Source organism: Siphateles boraxobius, unplaced genomic scaffold, assembly GCF_051911475.1.
Source record: "Siphateles boraxobius isolate OS27281-9 unplaced genomic scaffold, OSU_SipBor_1 61, whole genome shotgun sequence".
In the NCBI taxonomy this organism is placed as follows: domain Eukaryota; kingdom Metazoa; phylum Chordata; class Actinopteri; order Cypriniformes; family Leuciscidae; genus Siphateles; species Siphateles boraxobius.
Genome location: NW_027509188.1, coordinates 1,767,227 through 1,789,828, shown reverse-complemented (window position 1 = coordinate 1,789,828; position 22,602 = coordinate 1,767,227). Strand labels below are relative to the sequence as shown.

General features: G+C 46.3%; 11 non-coding genes across 11 annotated transcripts; all 11 read right to left on the bottom strand.

The window, feature by feature from the left end:
• Positions 1-1,101: 1,101 nt before the first annotated feature.
• Positions 1,102-1,175, bottom strand: trnan-guu (transfer RNA asparagine (anticodon GUU)). Its single transcript has one exon. It is a non-coding gene; the product is annotated as a tRNA-Asn (tRNA).
• A 126-nt stretch (positions 1,176-1,301) lies between these two features.
• Positions 1,302-1,374, bottom strand: trnak-cuu (transfer RNA lysine (anticodon CUU)). The gene has a single exon. It is a non-coding gene; the product is annotated as a tRNA-Lys (tRNA).
• Positions 1,375-3,059: 1,685 nt separating this feature from the next.
• Positions 3,060-3,133, bottom strand: trnan-guu (transfer RNA asparagine (anticodon GUU)). Its single transcript has one exon. It is a non-coding gene; the product is annotated as a tRNA-Asn (tRNA).
• Positions 3,134-3,259: 126 nt separating this feature from the next.
• Positions 3,260-3,332, bottom strand: trnak-cuu (transfer RNA lysine (anticodon CUU)). Its single transcript has one exon. It is a non-coding gene; the product is annotated as a tRNA-Lys (tRNA).
• Positions 3,333-4,888: 1,556 nt separating this feature from the next.
• On the bottom strand, positions 4,889-4,961 carry trnak-cuu (transfer RNA lysine (anticodon CUU)). Its single transcript has one exon. It is a non-coding gene; the product is annotated as a tRNA-Lys (tRNA).
• A 1,686-nt stretch (positions 4,962-6,647) lies between these two features.
• trnan-guu (transfer RNA asparagine (anticodon GUU)) lies at positions 6,648-6,722 on the bottom strand. Its single transcript has one exon. It is a non-coding gene; the product is annotated as a tRNA-Asn (tRNA).
• A 124-nt stretch (positions 6,723-6,846) lies between these two features.
• trnak-cuu (transfer RNA lysine (anticodon CUU)) lies at positions 6,847-6,919 on the bottom strand. The gene has a single exon. It is a non-coding gene; the product is annotated as a tRNA-Lys (tRNA).
• A 1,357-nt stretch (positions 6,920-8,276) lies between these two features.
• trnan-guu (transfer RNA asparagine (anticodon GUU)) lies at positions 8,277-8,350 on the bottom strand. Its single transcript has one exon. It is a non-coding gene; the product is annotated as a tRNA-Asn (tRNA).
• A 126-nt stretch (positions 8,351-8,476) lies between these two features.
• Positions 8,477-8,549, bottom strand: trnak-cuu (transfer RNA lysine (anticodon CUU)). The gene has a single exon. It is a non-coding gene; the product is annotated as a tRNA-Lys (tRNA).
• Positions 8,550-19,266: 10,717 nt separating this feature from the next.
• On the bottom strand, positions 19,267-19,340 carry trnan-guu (transfer RNA asparagine (anticodon GUU)). Its single transcript has one exon. It is a non-coding gene; the product is annotated as a tRNA-Asn (tRNA).
• Positions 19,341-19,466: 126 nt separating this feature from the next.
• Positions 19,467-19,539, bottom strand: trnak-cuu (transfer RNA lysine (anticodon CUU)). Its single transcript has one exon. It is a non-coding gene; the product is annotated as a tRNA-Lys (tRNA).
• Positions 19,540-22,602: the final 3,063 nt, after the last annotated feature.

Below are 22,602 nucleotides of genomic sequence, written 5' to 3'. Positions count from 1 at the left end.
TGGTCCCTGCCATTATCTGCGCCTAAATTGCGCCCGTGAAAGGGAGCCTCACATTTCGCACAGGCTTGGCATAGCCTCTTGCGGGTAAAGTCAGGGTTAAGCCTAGAGGTAGGCTTAGAGTGTACTTTGTTTGTTTGAGCCATATCTGTTGTTGGGGGATACAATTTGACCCAGTAGAGCAGGCCAATAATATGCACAACCCGGAGCTAAAGTTCCGTTTCGGTCTGTCGAGTGAGAGAGCGGTTACCGAAGGCAACCTTCTCCAAATATCCAAAGGCAAAAGTGAGTCATACAACAAAGAGTTGGAGGGACACAACCTCCAAACGGAAGCAAAAACGCTAGCACATATAATCCTATGCCGAATCGATTGACCTGATGCCTGAGAGCCTGATAGATTACAAGTTACCGGTGCCCTCTTTATGAGAACGAAATGCACGTTCGATCAATGTCGGAAGTTATTACGGATGCTCGATGTTGTTTTAAGAGGAGTTTTGAGCAGGACCTCTCTGGAACACAGGCCTCCACCACCCGGAACAAAACATGAGCATTCCATCCACGCGCCACAGCAAACATAAGCTGATGTAAACTTTCACAACACCCGCTGTCTTCTTTGAACACAAAGCAACTGACCAAGCTGTAAACGCTAAAAGGGCCAAGAAACGTCGTTTCATGCGTCCGAAATGACACGGATGTGTTAGTGGACACACGTGTGCTAAATTCTGCAGCTGTGTTGGTGGTTGCATGGCAGGACGTCAACGAAAAACACCATTCGTCCCCCCGTTTCGGTCTGTCGAGTGAGAGAGCGGTTACCGAAGGCAAACTTCTGCAAATATCCAAAGATAAAAGTGAGTCATACAACAAAGAGTTGGAGGGACACAACCTCCAACCGGAATCAAAAACGCTAGTACATATAGGCAAACATAAGCTGATGTAAACTTTCACAACACCCGCTGTCTTCTCTGAACACAAAGCAACTGACCAAGCTGTAAACGCTAAAAGGGGCCAAGAAAGGTCGTGTCATGCGTCCGAAATGAGAACGTGTGCTAAATTCTGCAGCTGTGTTGGTGGTTGCATGGCCGGACGTCAACGAAAAACACCATTCGTCCCTGGGTGGGCTCGAACCTCCAACCTTTCGGTTAACAGCCGAACGCGCTGTCCGATTGCGCCACAGAGACCTACGGCCAGCCAGTCCATGGGTCAGCTTATAAAAAAAAGCAGACCTGGACTTTTCCAGCAATGGTGGACTCGCTTTCCACGCTGGAAACCGAGACCCCGTTGGGAAGAGAGAGGGCTAATAGATGCGCCCAACGTGGGGCTCGAACCCACGACCCTGAGATTAAGAGTCTCATGCTCTACCGACTGAGCTAGCCGGGCAACTGCGGTGACCTGCTTCGGGCTGGTCGCGGCCATTATCTGCGCCTAAATTGCGCCCGTGAAAGGGAGCCTCACATTTCGCACAGGCTTGGCATAGCCTCTTGCGGGTAAAGTCAGGGTTAAGCCTAGAGGTAGGCTTAGAGTGTACTTTGTTTGTTTGAGCCATATCTGTTGTTGGGGGATACAATTTGACCCAGTAGAGCAGGCCAATAATATGCACAACCCGGAGCTAAAGTTCCGTTTCGGTCTGTCGAGTGAGAGAGCGGTTACCGAAGGCAACCTTCTCCAAATATCCAAAGGCAAAAGTGAGTCATACAACAAAGAGTTGGAGGGACACAACCTCCAAACGGAAGCAAAAACGCTAGCACATATAATCCTATGCCGAATCGATTGACCTGATGCCTGAGAGCCTGATAGGTTACAAGTTACCGGTGCCCTCTTTATGAGAACGAAATGCACGTTCGATCAATGTCGGAAGTTATTACGGATGCTCGATGTTGTTTTAAAAGGAGTTTTGAGCAGGACCTCTCTGGAACACAGGCCTCCACCACCCGGAACAAAACATGAGCATTCCATCCACGCGCCACAGCAAACATAAGCTGATGTAAACTTTCACAACACCCGCTGTCTTCTTTGAACACAAAGCAACTGACCAAGCTGTAAACGCTAAAATGGCCAAGAAACGTCATTTCATGCGTCCGAAATGACAAGGATGTGTTAGTGGACACGTGTGCTAAATTCTGCAGCTGTGTTGGTGGTTGCATGGCCGGACGTCAACGAAAAACACCATTCGTCCCCCCGTTTCGGTCTGTCGAGTGAGAGAGCGGTTACCGAAGGCAACCTTCTCCAAATATCCAAAGGCAAAAGTGAGTCATACAACAAAGAGTTGGAGGGACACAACCTCCAAACGGAAGCAAAAACGCTAGCACATTTAATCCTATGCCGAATCGATTGACCTGATGCCTGAGAGCCTGATAGGTTACAAGTTACCGGTGCCCTCTTTATGAGAACGAAATCCACGTTCGATCAATGTCGGAAGTTATTACGGATGCTCGATGGTGTTTTAAAAGGAGTTTTGAGCAGGACCTCTCTGGAACACAGGCCTCCACCACCCGGAACAAAACATGAGCATTCCATCCACGCGCCACAGCAAACATAAGCTGATGTAAACTTTCACAACACCCGCTGTCTTCTTTGAACACAAAGCAACTGACCAAGCTGTAAACGCTAAAAGGGCCAAGAAACGTCGTTTCATGCGTCCGAAATGACACGGATGTGTTAGTGGACACACGTGTGCTAAATTCTGCAGCTGTGTTGGTGGTTGCATGGCAGGACGTCAACGAAAAACACCATTCGTCCCCCCGTTTCGGTCTGTCGAGTGAGAGAGCGGTTACCGAAGGCAAACTTCTGCAAATATCCAAAGATAAAAGTGAGTCATACAACAAAGAGTTGGAGGGACACAACCTCCAACCGGAATCAAAAACGCTAGTACATATAGGCAAACATAAGCTGATGTAAACTTTCACAACACCCGCTGTCTTCTCTGAACACAAAGCAACTGACGAAGCTGTAAACGCTAAAAGGGGCCAAGAAACGTCGTGTCATGCGTCCGAAATGAGAACGTGTGCTAAATTCTGCAGCTGTGTTGGTGGTTGCATGGCCGGACGTCAACGAAAAACACCATTCGTCCCTGGGTGGGCTCGAACCACCAACCTTTCGGTTAACAGCCGAACGCGCTGTCCGATTGCGCCACAGAGACCTACGGCCAGCCAGTCCATGGGTCAGCTTATAAAAAAAAGCAGACCTGGACTTTTCCGGCAATGGTGGACTCGCTTTCCACGCTGGAAACCGAGACCCCGATGGGAAGAGAGAGGGCTAATAGATGCGCCCAACGTGGGGCTCGAACCCACGACCCTGAGATTAAGAGTCTCATGCTCTACCAACTGAGCTAGCCGGGCAACTGCGGTGACCTGCTTCGGGCTTGTCGCTGCCATTATCTGTGCCTAAATTGCGCCCGTGAAAGGGAGCCTCACATTTCGCACAGGCATGGCATAGCCTCTTGCGGGTAAAGTCAGGGTTAAGCCTAGAGGTAGGCTTAGAGTGTACTTTGTTTGTTTGAGCCATATCTGTTGTTGGGGGATACAATTTGACCCAGTAGAGCAGGCCAATAATATGCACAACCCGGAGCTAAAGTTCCGTTTCGGTCTGTCGAGTGAGAGAGCGGTTACCGAAGGCAACCTTCTCCAAATATCCAAAGGCAAAAGTGAGTCATACAACAAAGAGTTGGAGGGACACAACCTCCAAACGGAAGCAAAAACGCTAGCACATATAATCCTATGCCGAATCGATTGACCTGATGCCTGAGAGCCTGATAGGTTACAAGTTACCGGTGCCCTCTTTATGAGAACGAGATCCACGTTCGATCAATGTCGGAAGTTATTACGGATGCTCGATGGTGTTTTAAAAGGAGTTTTGAGCAGGACCTCTCTGGAACACAGGCCTCCACCACCCGGAACGAAACATGAGCATTCCATCCACGCGCCACAGCAAACATAAGCTGATGTAAACTTTCACAACACCCGCTGTCTTCTCTGAACACAAAGCAACTGACCAAGCTGTAAACGCTAAAAGGGGCCAAGAAACGTCGTGTCATGCGTCCGAAATGACACGGATGTGTTAATGGACACGTGTGCTAAATTCTGCAGCTGTGTTGGTGGTTGCATGGCCGGACGTCAACGAAAAACACCATTCGTCCCCCCGTTTCGGTCTGTCGAGTGAGAGAGCGGTTACCGAAGGCAACCTTCTCCAAATATCCAAAGGCAAAAGTGAGTCATACAACAAAGAGTTGGAGGGACACAACCTCCAAACGGAAGCAAAAACGCTAGCACATATAATCCTATGCCGAATCGATTGACCTCCTACCTGAGAGCCTGATAGGTTACAAGTTACCGGTGCCCTCCTTATGAGAACAAAATCCACGTTCGATCAATGTCGGAAGTTATTACGGATGCTCGATGGTGTTTTAAAAGGAGTTTTGAGCAGGACCTCTCTGGAACACAGGCCTCCACCACCAGGAACAAAACATGAGTATTCCATCCACGCGCCACAGCAAACATAAGCTGATGTAAACTTTCACAACACCCGCTGTCTTCTCTGGACACAAAGCAACTGAACAAGCTGTAAACGCTAAAAGGGGCCAAGAAACGTCGTGTCATGCGTCCGAAATGACACGGATGTGTTAGTGGACACACGTGTGCTAAATTCTGCAGCTGTGTTGGTGGTTGCATGGCCGGACGTCAACGAAAAACACCATTCGTCCCTGGGTGGGCTCGAACCACCAACCTTTCGGTTAACAGCCTACCGCGTTGTCCGATTGCGCCACAGAGACCTACGGCCAGGCAGTCCATGGGTCAGCTTATAAAAAAAAGCAGACCTGGACTTTTCCGGCAATGGTGGACTTGCTTTCCACGCTGGAAACCGAGACCCCGTTGGGAAGAGAGAGGGCTAATAGATGCGCCCAACGTGGTGCTCGAACCCACGACCCTGATATTAAGAGTCTCATGCTCTACCGACTGAGCTAGCCGGGCAACTGCGATGACCTGCTTCGGGCTGGTCGCGGCCATTATCTGCGCCTAAATTGCGCCCGTGAAAGGGAGCCTCACATTTCGCACAGGCTTGGCATAGCCTCTTGCGGGTAAAGTCAGGGTTAAGCCTAGAGGTAGGCTTAGAGTGTACTTTGTTTGTTTGAGCCATATCTGTTGTTGGGGGATACAATTTGACCCAGTAGAGCAGGCCAATAATATGCACAACCCGGAGCTAAAGTTCCGTTTCGGTCTGTCGAGTGAGAGAGCGGTTACCGAAGGCAACCTTCTCCAAATATCCAAAGGCAAAAGTGAGTCATACAACAAAGAGTTGGAGGGACACAACCTCCAAACGGAAGCAAAAACGCTAGCACATATAATCCTATGCCGAATCGATTGACCTGATGCTTGAGAGCCTGATAGGTTACAAGTTACCGGTGCCCTCTTTATGAGAACGAAATCCACATTCGATCAATGTCGGAAGTTATTACGGATGCTCGATGGTGTTTTAAAAGGAGTTTTGAGTAGGACCTCTCTGGAACACAGGCCTCCACCACCCGGAACAAAACATGAGCATTCCATCCACGCGCCACAGCAAACATAAGCTGATGTAAACTTTCACAACACCCGCGTTCTTCTCTGAACACAAAGCAACTGACCAAGCTGTAAACGCTAAAAGGGGCCAAGCAACGTCGTGTCATGCGTCCGAAATGACACGGATGTGTTAGTGGACACGTGTGCTAAATTCTGCAGCTGTGTTGGTGGTTGCATGGCCGGACGTCAACGAAAAACACCATTCGTCCCCCCGTTTCGGTCCGTCGAGTGAGAGAGCGGTTACCGAAGGCAACCTTCTCCAAATATCCAAAGGCAAAAGTGAGTCATACAACAAAGAGTTGGAGGGACACAACCTCCAAACGGAAGCAAAAACGCTAGCACATATAATCCTATGCCGAATCGATTGACCTGATGCCTGAGAGCCTGATAGGTTACAAGTTACCGGTGCCCTCTTTATGAGAACGAAATCCACGTTCGATCAATGACGGAAGTTATTACGGATGCTCGATGGTGTTTTAAAAGGAGTTTTGAGCAGGACCTATCTGGAACACAGGCCTCCACCACCCGGAACAAAACATGAGCATTCCATCCACGCGCCACAGCAAACATAAGCTGATGTAAACTTTCACAACACCCGCTGTCTTCTTTGAACACAAAGCAACTGACCAAGCTGTAAACGCTAAAAGGGCCAAGAAACGACGTTTCATGCGTCCGAAATGACACGGATGTGTTAGTGGACACACGTGTGCTAAATTCTGCAGCTGTGTTGGTGGTTGCATGGCAGGACGTCAACGAAAAACACCATTCGTCCCACCGTTTCGGTCTGTCGAGTGAGAGAGCGGTTACCGAAGGCAAACTTCTGCAAATATCCAAAGATAAAAGTGAGTCATACAACAAAGAGTTGGAGGGACACAACCTCCAACCGGAATCAAAAACGCTAGTACATATAGGCAAACATAAGCTGATGTAAACTTTCACAACACCCGCTGTCTTCTCTGAACACAAAGCAACTGACCAAGCTGTAAACGCTAAAAGGGGCCAAGAAACGTCGTGTCATGCGTCCGAAATGAGAACGTGTGCTAAATTCTGCAGCTGTGTTGGTGGTTGCATGGCCGGACGTCAACGAAAAACACCATTCAGCCCTGGGTGGGCTCGAACCACCAACCTTTCGGTTAACAGCCGAACGCGCTGTCCGATTGCGCCACAGAGACCTACGGCCAGCCAGTCCATGGGTCAGCTTATAAAAAAAGCAGACCTGGACTTTTCCAGCAATGGTGGACTCGCTTTCCACGCTGGAAACCGAGACCCCGTTGGGAAGAGAGAGGGCTAATAGATGCGCCCAACGTGGGGCTCGAACCCACGACCCTGAGATTAAGAGTCTCATGCTCTACCGACTGAGCTAGCCGGGCAACTAAGCTGACCTGCTTCGGGCTGGTCGCGGCCATTATCTGCGCCTAAATTGCGCCCGTGAAAGGGAGCCTCACATTTCGCACAGGCTTGGCATAGCCTCTTGCGGGTAAAGTCAGGGTTAAGCCTAGAGGTAGGCTTAGAGTGTACTTTGTTTGTTTGAGCCATATCTGTTGTTGGGGGATACAATTTGACCCAGTAGAGCAGGCCAATAATATGCACAACCCGGAGCTAAAGTTCCGTTTCGGTCTGTCGAGTGAGAGAGCGGTTACCGAAGGCAACCTTCTCCAAATATCCAAAGGCAAAAGTGAGTCATACAACAAAGAGTTGGAGGGACACAACCTCCAAACGGAAGCAAAAACGCTAGCACATATAATCCTATGCCGAATCGATTGACCTCATGCCTGAGAGCCTGATAGGTTACAATTTACCGGTGCCCTCTTTATGAGAACGAAATCCACGTTCGATCAATGTCGGAAGTTATTACGGATGCTCAATGTTGTTTTAAAAGGAGTTTTGAGCAGGACCTCTCTGGAACACAGGCCTCCACCACCCGGAACAAAACATGAGCATTCCATCCACGCGCCACAGCAAACATAAGCTGATGTAAACTTTCACAACACCCGCTGTCTTCTTTGAACACAAAGCAACTGACCAAGCTGTAAACGCTAAAAGGGCCAAGAAACGTTGTTTCATGCGTCCGAAATGACACGGATGTGTTAGTGGACACACGTGTGCTAAATTCTGCAGGTGTGTTGGTGGTTGCATGGCAGGACGTCAACGAAAAACACCATTCGTCCCCCCGTTTCGGTCTGTCGAGTGAGAGAGCGGTTACCGAAGTCAAACTTCTCCTAATATCCAAAGATAAAAGTGAGTCTTACAACAAAGAGTTGGAGGGACACAACCTCCAACCGGAATCAAAAACGCTAGTACATATAGGCCTATGCCGAATCGATTGACCTCATGCCTGAGAGCCTGATAGGTTACAAGTTACCGGTGCCCTCCTTATGAGAACAAAATCCACGTTCGATCAATGTCGGAAGTTATTACGGATGCTCGATGGTGTTTTAAAAGGAGTTTTGAGCAGGACCTCTATGGAACACAGGCCTCCACCACCAGGAACAAAACATGAGTATTCCATCCACGCGCCACAGCAAACATAAGCTGATGTAAACTTTCACAACACCCGCTGTCTTCTTTGAACACAAAGCAACTGACCAAGCTGTAAACGCTAAAAGGGGCCAAGAAACGTCGTGTCATGCGTCCGAAATGACACGGATGTGTTAGTGGACACACGTGTGCTAAATTCTGCAGCTGTGTTGGTGGTTGCATGGCCGGACGTCAACGAAAAACACCATTCGTCCCTGGGTGGACTCGAACCACCAACCTTTCGGTTAACAGCCAAACGCGTTGTCCGATTGCGCCACAGAGACCTACGGCCAGCCTGTCCATGGGTCAGCTTATAAAAAAAAACAGACCTGGACTTTTCCGGCAATGGTGGACTCGCTTTCCACGCTGGAAACCGAGACGCCGTTGGGAAGAGAGAGGGCTAATAGATGCGCCCAACGTGGTGCTCGAACCCACGACCCTGAGATTAAGAGTCTCATGCTCTACCGACTGAGCTAGCCGGGCAACTGCGGTGACCTGCTTCGAGCTGGTCGCGGCCATTATCTGCGCCTAAATTGCGCCCGTGAAAGGGAGCCTCACATTTCGCACAGGCTTGGCATAGCCTCTTGCGGGTAAAGTCAGGGTTAAGCCTAGAGGTAGGCTTAGAGTGTGTAAGAGCCAAATGTGTGTATCTTTTATTTTGGGCCACTAGATGGTGCTGTAGGCTCATGTATATATGTGAGGGGTCAACAGGTAGTAGGGAGGTGTTGAGCCGGAAGGGCAAACAAGTTTTTGACCGCTACGGCGGAGTTTGATGAATGCTGTTGTCGTGTGAAGTTCTGGGAATCTTCGTGCTTGTGGACCTTGTGTGCTGTGCAGTTATGTGGAGGACAATAAAGATGGTAATATTGCAACGAAGACGATGCCTATGGAGTTACTCTGCACGTAACAACAACAAGTTCAACATTAGCTGCCTGGCGTGTCATAACAAGTAGCTACGGGACAACAACTCTAGCACAGTATTAGACTGGCTATTATACTGTCAAAAACTTGTCCTTTTTTGGACTTTCTTTGAACTTTGAAGCCTTGGGAACGGAGCGGCAAAGACGTCGTTGGACACCAGCGGCAGCTGAGGAGCCGACCGGGGCGGTGGAGCACCGCAGCCGGAGGAGCCAAGCTGGAGCACCACGGAGACTCTTCACGTGTCAGGTTGGACGACGGTGAATTACAGTAAAGGCGCCCAACGAGGTATGTGTAGCGCTACACCTTTTGATGGCCAATTGTGTGCACACATTAAATCCAATGCATTGGTATTTGCGGTTTGCGGCGTTTGGAAGGTAAAGTTGAGTGTTGCCCTTTTTTCGTTTGAGGCACATAAGTGACTTTACTTGGCGGTGCGCTGACTTCAAGTGAACTCTTATTGCGACGCGCGTTACTGACTGTTTATGCGTAATGGAATCACGCACTGTGGAAATGGAGAACAATACTGAGACTGAACAGATGGCGTGTGGGGGGGAAACTCAAAAACGCACTGTTAAGTTAACAGAAAAGGCCTTGATCGAAAAAATTGATAAATTGCAAAACGAACGAAGGTTAAAATTAAACAAAATGGGTAACATAAGACGTGAGATTCATGAGTTAATGTCTAAAGGTGATAACTCAAATGTATTAAGTACTGTGGATGTGTTAAAAGGGGCATGTGATGATGCCAAAAATTTACATGAGTCCTTGTTGGAGTTATTGCCATGTGATGAAAAAGAAAAGCATGAGATATGGTTTAAAGCCAAAATGATTCCCAATAATGAGTGTGTTTGTAGTGTGAATAAGTGGCTCTCTCAAACTGAAACCAACAAAAATGATGATCGTTTTGATGATGATATAAGTCCTCATGACAGTGTGTCAAATGTTGGCAGTAGACAGTCACAAAAAAGTGTTAAATCCAGCACCATTTCATCTGCTAAGCTGAAAGCAGCAGTTAAAAGGGCCTCAGTATTGGCACATGTGAAAGCCATGGAAGAAAGACATGCTATAGAAGAAGAGGAGGAGAAGCTGAGAAGAAGGAAGGAGCTGCTTGCATTGAAGACCGAGTTGGTAGAATGTGATTATCAAATGGAAATGTATAACTCTATGCTGGAGTCTTCTTCACAAACAAAGTTAACTGGAACGAGCTCATGTTATAAAAGGAGATCAAAGGGAGTGGTAAAAGAACTGAATCCCGTTGCCAAAGAGTTTATACCTGAAAATGATGTTGAAATTCAAATAATTAAAAATGACAATAAAATGCAATCTCAGCAACGAAATGAACCAAAGGTGGCATTAATTGAAACTAAACTTGTGGATGTCAGACCAAAGAAAACTGTGACAGCAACACCCCTTGTGGTTGAACAACATAAACCCAGTGGAACGAAACTGCAAAGGGAGCGTTATACACACAATGAGAACATAACTCAATCAACAACCAGTCTACAGTTACCTGGAGAATTTCTTACCATCATGAACAGACAAACTGAAATCACAGCAGCCATGGTAAAGCAGCAGCAGTCAATGACTTTACCATCACGTGACATTCCTGTATTTGATGGCGATCCTCTGCAATACAGAGCCTTTATTAAAGCATTTGAACAAGGAGTGGAAATGAAAGCAACGCAAGCTGACAGTTTGTACTACTTGGAAAAGTTTACTAGAGGCCAACCTCGTGAGCTGGTGCGCAGTTGCCAACATATGGACCCGGATCATGGCTACACAGTAGCAAAGACTTTGTTACAGGAACATTTTGGAAATCCATACAAAGCTGCAACTGCATATATTAACAAGGCCCTTTCTTGGCCGACGATAAGAACTGAGGACACAAGGGCATTGCAGAGTTATTCCTTATTTCTGCGTGGTTGTTGTAACGTGATGAACGAGCTGGAATATGTGCAAGAGCTCAACATGCCTGTGAATATGAGAGCAATTCTTGCAAAACTTCCATATAAACTACGAGAGCGCTGGAGAGGTAAAGCCTATGATATCATGGAGACAACTGGATATAGGGCTGGATTCAATGATATGGTTGCATTTATAGAGCGTCATGTCAAGATCTTGTTAGACCCGTTTTTCGGTGACTTACAAGATTATAGTTTAAGTACAACACTTCTTAGTCAGCAACAGCAAAGGCCACACCTGGGTACCAAGATTAAAAGAAATGTCGTGGCCAGCACTGTAACATCTGTGAGTGTTCCTGAAGAATCCAAACAGACATATGTTGCAATAGAAGGAAATGAAGATGAGCCTTGTGTTTGTTGCTCACAAATTCACACATTAGGGGATTGTAAACAATTTGAAAGAAAACTGCACAAAGATAAAATATTTCTGTTAAAGAGAAGAGGAGTGTGTTTTGGCTGTCTGCAACGGGGCCACATCAGCAGGAATTGTGTGGAACGATTAACATGTGAAATTTGCAACAAAACCCATCCAACAGTGTTACACATAAAACAACAAATGGCTCCCTCTGAGCATGAAGCAGAAACATCAGAACCCCTGCCAGTTTCACCCACAATATGTGGCCATACAGGGGCCGGAAAGGATCGTGGCATGCTGTCAGTGCTTCCTGTAAAAATCAAGGCAGTGAAAGGTCAGAGTATTATCCAAGCATATGCGTTCTTGGATCCAGGCAGCACCGGTACGTTTTGTTCTGAACAGCTGATGCATGAACTGAACCTCACTGGAAAACGAACACAAGTCCTGCTTCGAACAATGGGCCAATCTAAAACGTGTTCAGCATTTTCACTGTTTAATCTTGAGGTGGCAGGGCTGGAGAGTAACACATTCTATCCTCTGCCAGAAGTCATCACACAGAAACAAATGCCTGTCACTAGGGACGACATGATAGCATCTGAAGATCTAGTAAAGTGGCCGTATTTAACAGAGGTTTACATGCCATCCATTCACTCTGAGGTTGAACTGTTGATTGGTGTTAATGCCCCCAAGTTATTGGAACCCTGGGAGGTCATCAACAGTCAAGGAAATGGTCCATATGCTGTCAGAACTGTTCTTGGCTGGGTGGTTAACGGTAAATTAGATGGCAATGATGAGCAGGAAGTCTCATCGGTAACAGTAAATAGAATATCAGTGACCAAGTTGGAGGAACTGCTCAAGAACCATTATAACCATGATTTCTGTGAGAACTCAACCAACAAACAGGAAATGTCCAGAGAAGATCTAAAGTTTCTCAGCATTATGGACACATCTGCAGTAATGCAGGAAGGAAAGTATTGCCTGAACCTACCTTTTAAAAGGATGGATGTCGGTTTACCAAATAATCTTGTTGTGGCCAAACAAAGAATACAAGGCCTTAGAAAGCGATTTAAATTCAACCATCACTTTCACCAGGAGTACGTAGAGTACATGAACAACGTCATCTCATGCTGCTATGCAGAGCGTGTACCTGAACATCTGTTGCATTGTAACAATGGAAGAATTTGGTATATCCCTCACCATGGAGTCCATCACCCTAGAAAGGGATCACTACGCGTGGTGTTTGATTGTGCTGCAACATTTAAGGGAGTGTCTCTGAATAGTGAGCTATTGTCAGGGCCCAATCTCACGAGCACACTTCTGGGCGTCCTCATGAGGTTCAGACAGGAACCAATAGCCATCATGGGAGACATTAGAGCCATGTTTTATCAGGTGCGTGTGCCTGAAGAGGACAGAGACTTCCTCCGCTTTCTCTGGTGGCCAGAAGGAGACACTACACAAGAACCAGTGCCTTACAGGATGATGGTGCATTTGTTTGGAGCCGTTTCATCTCCAAGCTGTGCGGCCTATGCCTTAAAGAGAACTGCCAAAGACAATCAGAATGAATTTCCAGCAGAGGTCACAGAAACTGTTAGACACAACTTTTATGTTGATGATTGCCTAAAGAGTTCAGCTACAGACAAGGAAGCAATCAAGATGATAAATGATCTCGTTGCGCTGTGTGAAAGGGGAGGCTTCACGTTGGAAAAATGGATAAGCAATAGTCGCGTTGTTCTGCAAGCCATCTCAGAAGAGCAAAGAGCTAAGGATTTAAAGACGTTAGATCTGGATATTGATAAGCTTCCAATGGAAAGAGCTCTGGGTCTCCAGTGGTGTGTGGAAAGTGATGCTTTCAAGTTTAAGATGGATCTGAAACATCAGGCCCTGACCAGGCGTGGAATGTTGTCCGTCAACAGTTCTGTTTTTGACCCGTTGGGGTTCCTGGCGCCAGTGACATTGCAGGCAAAAATGATGCAGCAGGAACTGTGTAAAAGAGGCTGCAGCTGGGATGATGCATTACCTCAGGACGTTTTACACCAATGGAAAAGGTGGCTGGAGGGGCTGACTCTGCTGGCTGCATTTAGTGTGGACCGGTGCATAAAACCTGTCGGATTTGGAGCTATAAAGCATGCACAATTACACAATTTTTCAGACGCCAGTGAAGCAGGCTATGGCACTGCTACGTACATTCGTATGACAAATCATGAAAACATCATCCATGTTGCCTTTCTCCTTGGCAAGGCCAGAGTAACACCACTGAAGACCATAACCATCCCACGGCTTGAGCTGTCTGCAGCCGTTCTAGCTGTAAAAATCGATGCTATGGTCAAGGCAGAGCTGAATATACGACTGGAAAATTCTGTGTTCTGGACTGATAGCACATCTGTGTTGAAGTATATTAATAATGAGGACAGGCGCTTTCACACATTTGTGGCTAACAGAGTTGCAACCATCAGAGAATTGTCTGAGCCCGCTCAATGGAAACACATCAGCACAAAGGAAAACCCAGCTGATTATGTGTCTAGAGGACTGAAGGTATCAGACTTCCTGAAAACCAGTGCGTGGTTAGAAGGACCAGCATTTTTGCGGAAAGAAGAGGAAAAGTGGCCTGAAATTGTGTTGGAGGTGGCTTTGGATGTTGGAGACAAGGAGGTTAGGAAGGAGGCTGCAGCTTACGCAATCAGCATTGACACTCCTACTCCCTCAGACCAGCTTATTGCGCACTTTTCGGACTGGAGGAGACTTAAAAGGGCAGTGGCCTGGTACTTGAGGTTGAGGAGTGTGTTGAAAGAGAAGTGTAGGTGTAGAAAACAGTTGGACATTCCAGTGAGAAAAAATACAGTGGTGCACAAAATGAACACAAGAGGGCGCCAGAGGACCACTAATGACCCAAAGAGCAGCAGGCTGTCCACGGCAGAGTTACAGAGTGCAGAGTTCTTCGTCACTTTGTACCTGCCAGCAACAAAGGTTCAAGTTTGAGATTGAAGCTCTATCGCAGAACACCAGAGTGAGCCGTCAGAGTTCCATCTATGTGTTAGATCCTGTTTTGGAGGATGGGCTTTTGAGAGTTGGAGGCAGACTTCACAGAAGTGCAATGCCAGAGGAATCTAAGCATCCAATAATCCTGGCCAAGGAGCAACACATCTCTGAATTAATCATCAAATGCTTTCATCAAACTCTTGGACATTCCGGACGAGCTCACACTCTGTCGGCTGTAAGAAGAAAGTTTTGGATTACAAAGGGAAATTCTGCTGTGAGAAGGATTATTGGACAGTGCAGTATCTGCAGGCGATACGATGGGCGTCTCTTAATGCAAAAAATGGCTGACTTACCTGCTGCAAGGATTCTCCCAGACCTTCCCCCCTTTACCAACACAGGGGTTGATTACTTTGGACCAATTGAGATTAAAAGAGGAAGAACATATTGCAGAAGATATGGTGTTATATTTACCTGCCTGGCGAGTCGAGCCATTCATTTGGAGGTAGCAGCTACTCTTGACACTGATTCCTGCATAAATGCGTTAAGACGATTCATCAGCCGAAGAGGACAAGTGAAACATCTGTGGTCCGACAATGGTACAAACTTTGTTGGAGCTGAGAGAGAACTGAAAGAAGCTCTTGTCAAACTGGACCAGGACACAATAAATTCATTCTTGGCACAGGTAGAAATTAATTGGACTTTTAATACACCTACTGCCTCCCATTTTGGTGGTGTTTGGGAGAGAATGATCCGATTGGTGAGAAGGGTGCTGAACTCAGTACTGCGTCAACAAACCCTGGATGATGATGGGTTAAATACAGTGTTGTGTGAAGCTGAAGCCATTTTGAATGATCGTCCTATTACAAAACTCTCGGACGATCCAAATGACTTGGAGCCTTTAACACCAAACCATCTGCTCCTGCTTAGAGGAAAGCCATCATTTCCTCCTGGGATTTTCAAGCCAGAGGATCAGTATGGAAGGAGGCGATGGAAACAGATTCAATACCTGGCTGACCTTTTCTGGAAGAGATGGGTTCGAGAATATTTACCCTTGCTTCAAGAAAGACAGAAATGGAACGAGAAGATGAAAAATCTTGCTGTTGGAGATGTTGTGGCCATTATGGATCCATCTGCCCCTCGAGGATCTTGGCCTCTTGGAAAAGTTGTGGAAGTTTTTCCAGATAGTCACGGCCTTGTGAGATCTGTGAAGTTGAAAACTAAATCCAATATTATTGAGAGACCAATTTCTAAGCTTTGCATGGTATATGGAGTCTAATTACTATGTATAAGCCACATGTGAGGAACTCATTTGGTCTCCTTTATGGTTATTGTTTGAGAAAAAAAAAAAAATAATAATAAATTGTCATGTTTGTTTATCATGTCAATTAGGGGCCGGTGTGTAAGAGCCAAATGTGTGTATCTTTTATTTTGGGCCACTAGATGGTGCTGTAGGCTCATGTATATATGTGAGGGGTCAACAGGTAGTAGGGAGGTGTTGACCCGGAAGGGCAAACAAGTTTTTGACCGCTACGGCGGAGTTTGATGAATGCTGTTGTCGTGTGAAGTTCTGGGAATCTTCGTGCTTGTGGACCTTGTGTGCTGTGCAGTTATGTGGAGGACAATAAAGATGGTAATATTGCAACGAAGACGATGCCTATGGAGTTACTCTGCACGTAACAACAACAAGTTCAACATTAGCTGCCTGGCGTGTCATAACAAGTAGCTACGGGACAACAACTCTAGCACAGTATTAGACTGGCTATTATAGAGTGTACTTTGTTTGTTTGAGCCATATCTGTTGTTGGGGGATACAATTTGACCCAGTAGAGCAGGCCAATAATATGCACAACCCGGAGCTAAAGTTCCGTTTCGGTATGTCGAGTGAGAGAGTGGTTACCGAAGGCAACCTTCTCCAAATATCCAAAGGCAAAAGTGAGTCATACAACAAAGAGTTGGAGGGACACAACCTCCAAACGGAAGCAAAAACGCTAGCACATATAATCCTATGCCGAATCGATTCACCTAATGCCTGAGAGCCTGATAGGTTACAAGTTACCGGTGCCCTCTGTATGAGAACGAAATCCACGTTCGATCAATGTCGGAAGTTATTACGGATGCTCGATGGTGTTTTAAAAGGAGTTTTGAGCAGGACCTCTCTGGAACACAGGCCTCCACCACCCGGAACAAAACATGAGCATTCCATCCAAGCGCCACAGCAAACATAAGCTGATGTAAACTTTCACAACACCCGCTGTCTTCTCTGAACACAAAGCAACTGACCAAGCTGTAAACGCTAAAAGGGGCCAAGCAACGTCGTGTCATGCGTCCGAAATGACACGGATGTGTTAGTGGACACGTGTGCTAAATTCTGCAGCTGTGTTGGTGGTTGCATGGCCGGACGTCAACGAAAAACACCATTCGTCCCCCCGTTTCGGTCTGTCGAGTGAGAGAGCGGTTACCGAAGGCAACCTTCTCCAAATATCCAAAGGCAAAAGTGAGTCATACAACAAAGAGTTGGAGGGACACAACCTCCAAACGGAAGCAAAAACGCTAGCACATATAATCCTATGCCGAATCGATTGACCTGATGCCAGAGAGCCTGATAGGTTACAAGTTACCGGTGCCCTCTTTATGAGAACGAAATCCACGTTCGATCAATGTGGGAAGTTATTACGGATGCTCGATGGTGTTTTGAGCAGGACCTCTCTGGAACACAGGCCTCCACCACCCGGAACAAAACATGAGCATTCCATCCACGCGCCACAGCAAACATAAGCTGATGTAAACTTTCACAACACCCGCTGTCTTCTTTGAACACAAAGCAACTGACCAAGCTGTAAACGCTAAAAGGGCCAAGAAACGTTGTTTCATGCGTCCGAAATGACACGGATGTGTTAGTGGACACACGTGTGCTAAATTCTGCAGGTGTGTTGGTGGTTGCATGGCAGGACGTCAACGAAAAACACCATTCGTCCCCCCGTTTCGGTCTGTCGAGTGAGAGAGCGGTTACCGAAGGCAAACTTCTGCAAATATCCAAAGATAAAAGTGAGTCATACAACAAAGAGTTGGAGGGACACAACCTCCAACCGGAATCAAAAACGCTAGTACATATAGGCAAACATAAGCTGATGTAAACTTTCACAACACCCGCTGTCTTCTCTGAACACAAAGCAACTGACCAAGCTGTAAACGCTAAAAGGGGCCAAGAAACGTTGTGTCATGCGTCCGAAATGAGAACGTGTGCTAAATTCTGCAGCTGTGTTGGTGGTTGCATGGCAGGACGTCAACGAAAAACACCATTCGTCCCCCCGTTTCGGTCTGTCGAGTGAGAGAGCGGTTACCGAAGGCAACCTTCTCCAAATATCCAAAGGCAAAAGTGAGTCATACAACAAAGAGTTGGAGGGACACAACCTCCAAACGGAAGCAAAAACGCTAGCACATATAATCCTATGCCGAATCGATTGACCTGATGCCTGAGAGCCTGATAGGTTACAAGTTACCGGTGCCCTCTTTATGAGAACGAGATCCACGTTCGATCAATGTCGGAAGTTATTACGGATGCTCGATGGTGTTTTAAAAGGAGTTTTGAGCAGGACCTCTCTGGAACACAGGCCTCCACCACCCGGAACAAAACATGAGCATTCCATCCACGCGCCACAGCAAACATAAGCTGATGTAAACTTTCACAACACCCGCTGTCTTCTCTGAACACAAAGCAACTGACCAAGCTGTAAACGCTAAAAGGGGCCAAGAAACGTCGTGTCATGCGTCCGAAATGACACAGATGTGTTAGTGGACACGTGTGCTAAATTCTGCAGCTGTGTTGGTGGTTGCATGGCCGGACGTCAACGAAAAACACCATTCGTCCCCCCGTTTCGGTCTGTCGAGTGAGAGAGCGGTTACCGAAGGCAACCTTCTCCAAATATCCAAAGGCAAAAGTGAGTCATACAACAAAGAGTTGGAGGGACACAACCTCCAAACGGAAGCAAAAACGCTAGCACATATAATCCTATGCCGAATCGATTGACCTGATGCCTGAGAGCCTGATAGGTTACAAGTTACCGGTGCCCTCTTTATGAGAACGAAATCCACGTTCGATCAATGTCGGAAGTTATTACGGATGCTCGATGGTGTTTTAAAAGGAGTTTTGAGCAGGACCTCTCTGGAACACAGGCCTCCACCACCCGGAACAAAACATGAGCATTCCATCCACGCGCCACAGCAAACATAATTTGATGTAAACTTTCACAACACCCGCTGTCTTCTTTGAACACAAAGCAACTGACCAAGCTGTAAACGCTAAAAGGGCCAAGAAACGTCGTTTCATGCGTCCGAAATGACACGGATGTGTTAGTGGACACACGTGTGCTAAATTCTGCAGCTGTGTCGGTGGTTGCATGGCAGGACGTCAACGAAAAACACCATTCGTCCCCCCGTTTCGGTCTGTCGAGTGAGAGAGCGGTTACCAAAGGCAAACTTCTCCAAATATCCAAAGATAAAAGTGAGTCATACAACAAAGAGTTGGAGGGACACAACCTCCAACCGGAATCAAAAACGCTAGTACATATAGGCCTATGCCGAATCGATTGACCTCATGCCTGAGAGCCTGATAGGTTACAAGTTACCGGTGCCCTCCTTATGAGAACAAAATCCACGTTCGATCAATGTCGGAAGTTATTACGGATGCTCGATGGTGTTTTAAAAGGAGTTTTGAGCAGGACCTCTCTGGAACACAGGCCTCCACCACCAGGAACAAAACATGAGTATTCCATCCACGCGCCACAGCAAACATAAACTGTAAACTTTCGCAACACCCGTTGTCTTCTTTGAACACAAAGCAACTGACCAAGCTGTAAACGCTAAAAGGGGCTAAGAAACATCATGTCATGCGTCCGGAATGAAACGGATGTGTTAGTGGACACACATGTGCTAAATTCTGCAGCTGTGTTGGTGGTTGCATGGCCGGACGTCAACGAAAAACACCATTCGTCCCTGGGTGGGCTCGAACCACCAACCTTTCGGTTAACAGCCAAACGCGCTGTCCGATTGCGCCACAGAGACCTACGGCCAGCCAGTCCATGGGTCAGCTTATAAAAAAAAGCAGACCTGGACTTTTCCGGCAATGGTGGACTCGCTTTCCACGCTGGAAACCGAGACCCCGTTGGGAAGAGAGAGGGCTAATAGATGCGCCCAACGTGGTGCTCGAACCCACGACCCTGAGATTAAGAGTCTCATGCTCTACCGACTGAGCTAGCCGGGCAACTGCGGTGACCTGCTTCGGGCTGGTCGCGGCCATTATCTGCGCCTAAATTGCGCCCGTGAAAGGGAGCCTCACATTTTGCACAGGCTTGGCATAGCCTCTTGCGGGTAAAGTCAGGGTTAAGCCTAGAGGTAGGCTTAGAGTGTACTTTGTTTGTTTGAGCCATATCTGTTGTTGGGGGATACAATTTGACCCAGTAGAGCAGGCCAATAATATGCACAACCCGGAGCTAAAGTTCCGTTTCGGTCTGTCGAGTGAGAGAGCTGTAGCGACAATGAGTCTTACATTAAATTAGCTCAAATTATATATAGGGAATTTAATAATTAATCATGAATGATTAATATATTGCATATTATAGTTAAATTATCGAAGCTGAAAATAGATTGATTGTATATATGAATGATCACCATAATGGGTTATGGTTCGTCATTAATATATCAATAGTCTTATTACAGATCGATTATATGAGATAACCTTAAATGGAATTAATTTAGTTATCGAACAATCTGTTCGTCCAGCAAACGGCCGTAAGATTAACTTATCAATTTTCAACAAAAATCATCTCTTTCTTATAATTCCAAAAAAAGCTATTTTCTGGCCATGAAAAATCACCTTCTTGTTATTATAAAATTTAGGTTACTGAAATAGTAACGAATTGTAAAGCTTTGTAGCAAAAGGGTCGAACACTTCATTGACTTTGTAAAAATGAGAACTTTAGACAATTAGCAATCAAGAATATAATGGTTTTAATAAAATGAAACTACGGATACAGAATTCTGCATTTAAACCCGGGATACATGTATGTACAATAAACAGTAAAACTAACGAGACAAACGAATAACAATGGGAGTGAGAGAGAGAGAGTGAAATATATATATATATATATATATATAGAGAGAGAGAGAGAGAGAGAGAGATAGAGGATGAGAAAGTGAAACTAACGGTCAGGATGAGAGAGATCACCGGGATGATCGCAGCATGGCAAAAATCACAGACAATAACCCTTAGAGAGGCAACAAGAAATCACATCAATCAAATCAAATCAATAACCTATACTTGCGAATGCGTATGGTTCTCTTTGTGTTGCTGAGGAACGCAGAGTCGTATGTGTGTTTGTCCTTCGGCGCTATAGGCTTGTTCTCTCGTGTCTTCCGGGGCGAGCAGACTCGCGGGAAGTTTTAAAGGTTCACCGAACGTGAAGTTACCATGGAAATAGTTCAGAGTTCATCTCCCTCGGGAGGGAGAGGCGAACATGAAAATAAAACTTAGTAAAGAAAGAAAAAGAAAAGAAACGCGGTGTAAAGCTCCCTAAGGAGCCATGGGACCGGTAACCTCTCACAGGGAAAGTGCTCTCTTTTTGAGAAACTCCTGTGTCAGTTTCTTATAGAGAGGAGGGGTTCACGCCTGCTTCGCGTATGTGAACCAATCATCTTAGAGCATCTCGAGCGGGAAAAGTTCTTCTTTGTCTTGTCAGGATAATTGATGATGCTATAAAATTTTGTCATTTCTAGCCAGAAAGATTGTACACACAGAACAATACATTTTACTGTAATATCCTATGTATGACTGGTTTAGTCAAAACAAGACGGTCAAACAGGTACCAAGAATGGCCGGAAAGAGTAGAAGAAACATAAAGTTACATTCATATGCAGAATTACACACATTTAATGTTCACTCACACGACTATAAAGCCATAATACCGGCTACCATGACCTAGGAAAGATCAAATTCATGTTTATACATTTCTTAAGTGGTTATACTTATAGAAAATATATAATTGCAGAGTCTATTCCTCTTTCTTTATCAGAATTCAAGTGGGAGCTGTGATTCCCTTGGAATTCCTTTTTGGGGGTCATAAAGTTTTATGACCTAGCAAGAGGGCGAGTTACAGAAGATGATACTGTTAGGTAATCTTTCTTTAGAAATACACTTAAGATTTGAAGTTACAGACCAGTCTCCAATTACATCTATAGAATAAGACAAAACTAATTAGATATGCATGCATACAGGAAGGTTAGATACAATTCTGTGTTATATACATTAAGGACATTCCTATCCTAAGTTGCACACAAAGGACGTTTGTGTGCGGGTATGTGTGGTGTGTGTGTGTGTGTATCCTTAGGGCATATTGTCCATCCGTGGTGTGCACCACGTGAGGGTTTCGAGAACAACGGGGACCTATTTCTTGATTGCGCAATGCGTCATAAATGGAGTTAATCAATGACCTGCTGGCAGACATTGGGGCACCATTTCACATGATTCAAGGTTTTGTGAATTAAACATATATGTGTTCATATTTGTTCAGTAGTGAAAGGAAAACAGGATTCGGTCAGTCGCTACATATTCCCCCTTTTCGTCGGATGAAGTCCCTGTGTGAACATCATCGGACGACAATCATCACAATGGCCGACTGGCAGGTGAATCCTGATGGTCATGTAGCAGGTGGACCATGGTAGTAGGGTAGCAGGTGGAACCTGATGGTAGGATGGCAGGTGGATCTTAAAGCTGAGGATTCAGCTCGATGAGGTTTGGCGTGGTCTCTGACTTGGCACCCCCTTTCCGGGGATTCCGTCTGAGACCTTCAGGCACGGCTTTCGTGAGCTCGGCTGTGTCGCATCTGGTGGAGTCTTCTGTACAGAATGAATGCCACGCATAGTGTCAGAGTGTGGCTGATTACCTGTAGAGATGCACAGCACAATGTCGGCTGAGGTCCAGCCTAGGACCGCAGATGAAGTGTTCAGAACGGGCAGTCGAGACAGTGCTTGGATGGCTGTGTTGACCGGAGAAATGTCAATGAATTGGGACCCCCTTTCCTCGATACAGAGTTCCAGTTCTGGATCAAAGGTGAAGTTGTAGTTCTTGAAGGATGGGAGTTCCAGTGCTGTCTGGTACTCTTTGCTCGGAAGATGGTACAATGCCAGATCATTCAGGTGGAATATGGCACCTTTCGGGGCTTGAATCCACGTACTGTGGTTGAGCATGTTGACACGGCTGGTTGTGTCATGCTGGTCGTAAGTGAGAGTAGCTGTACGCACAGGTGTGTTAACGAGCCACCTGTCACCT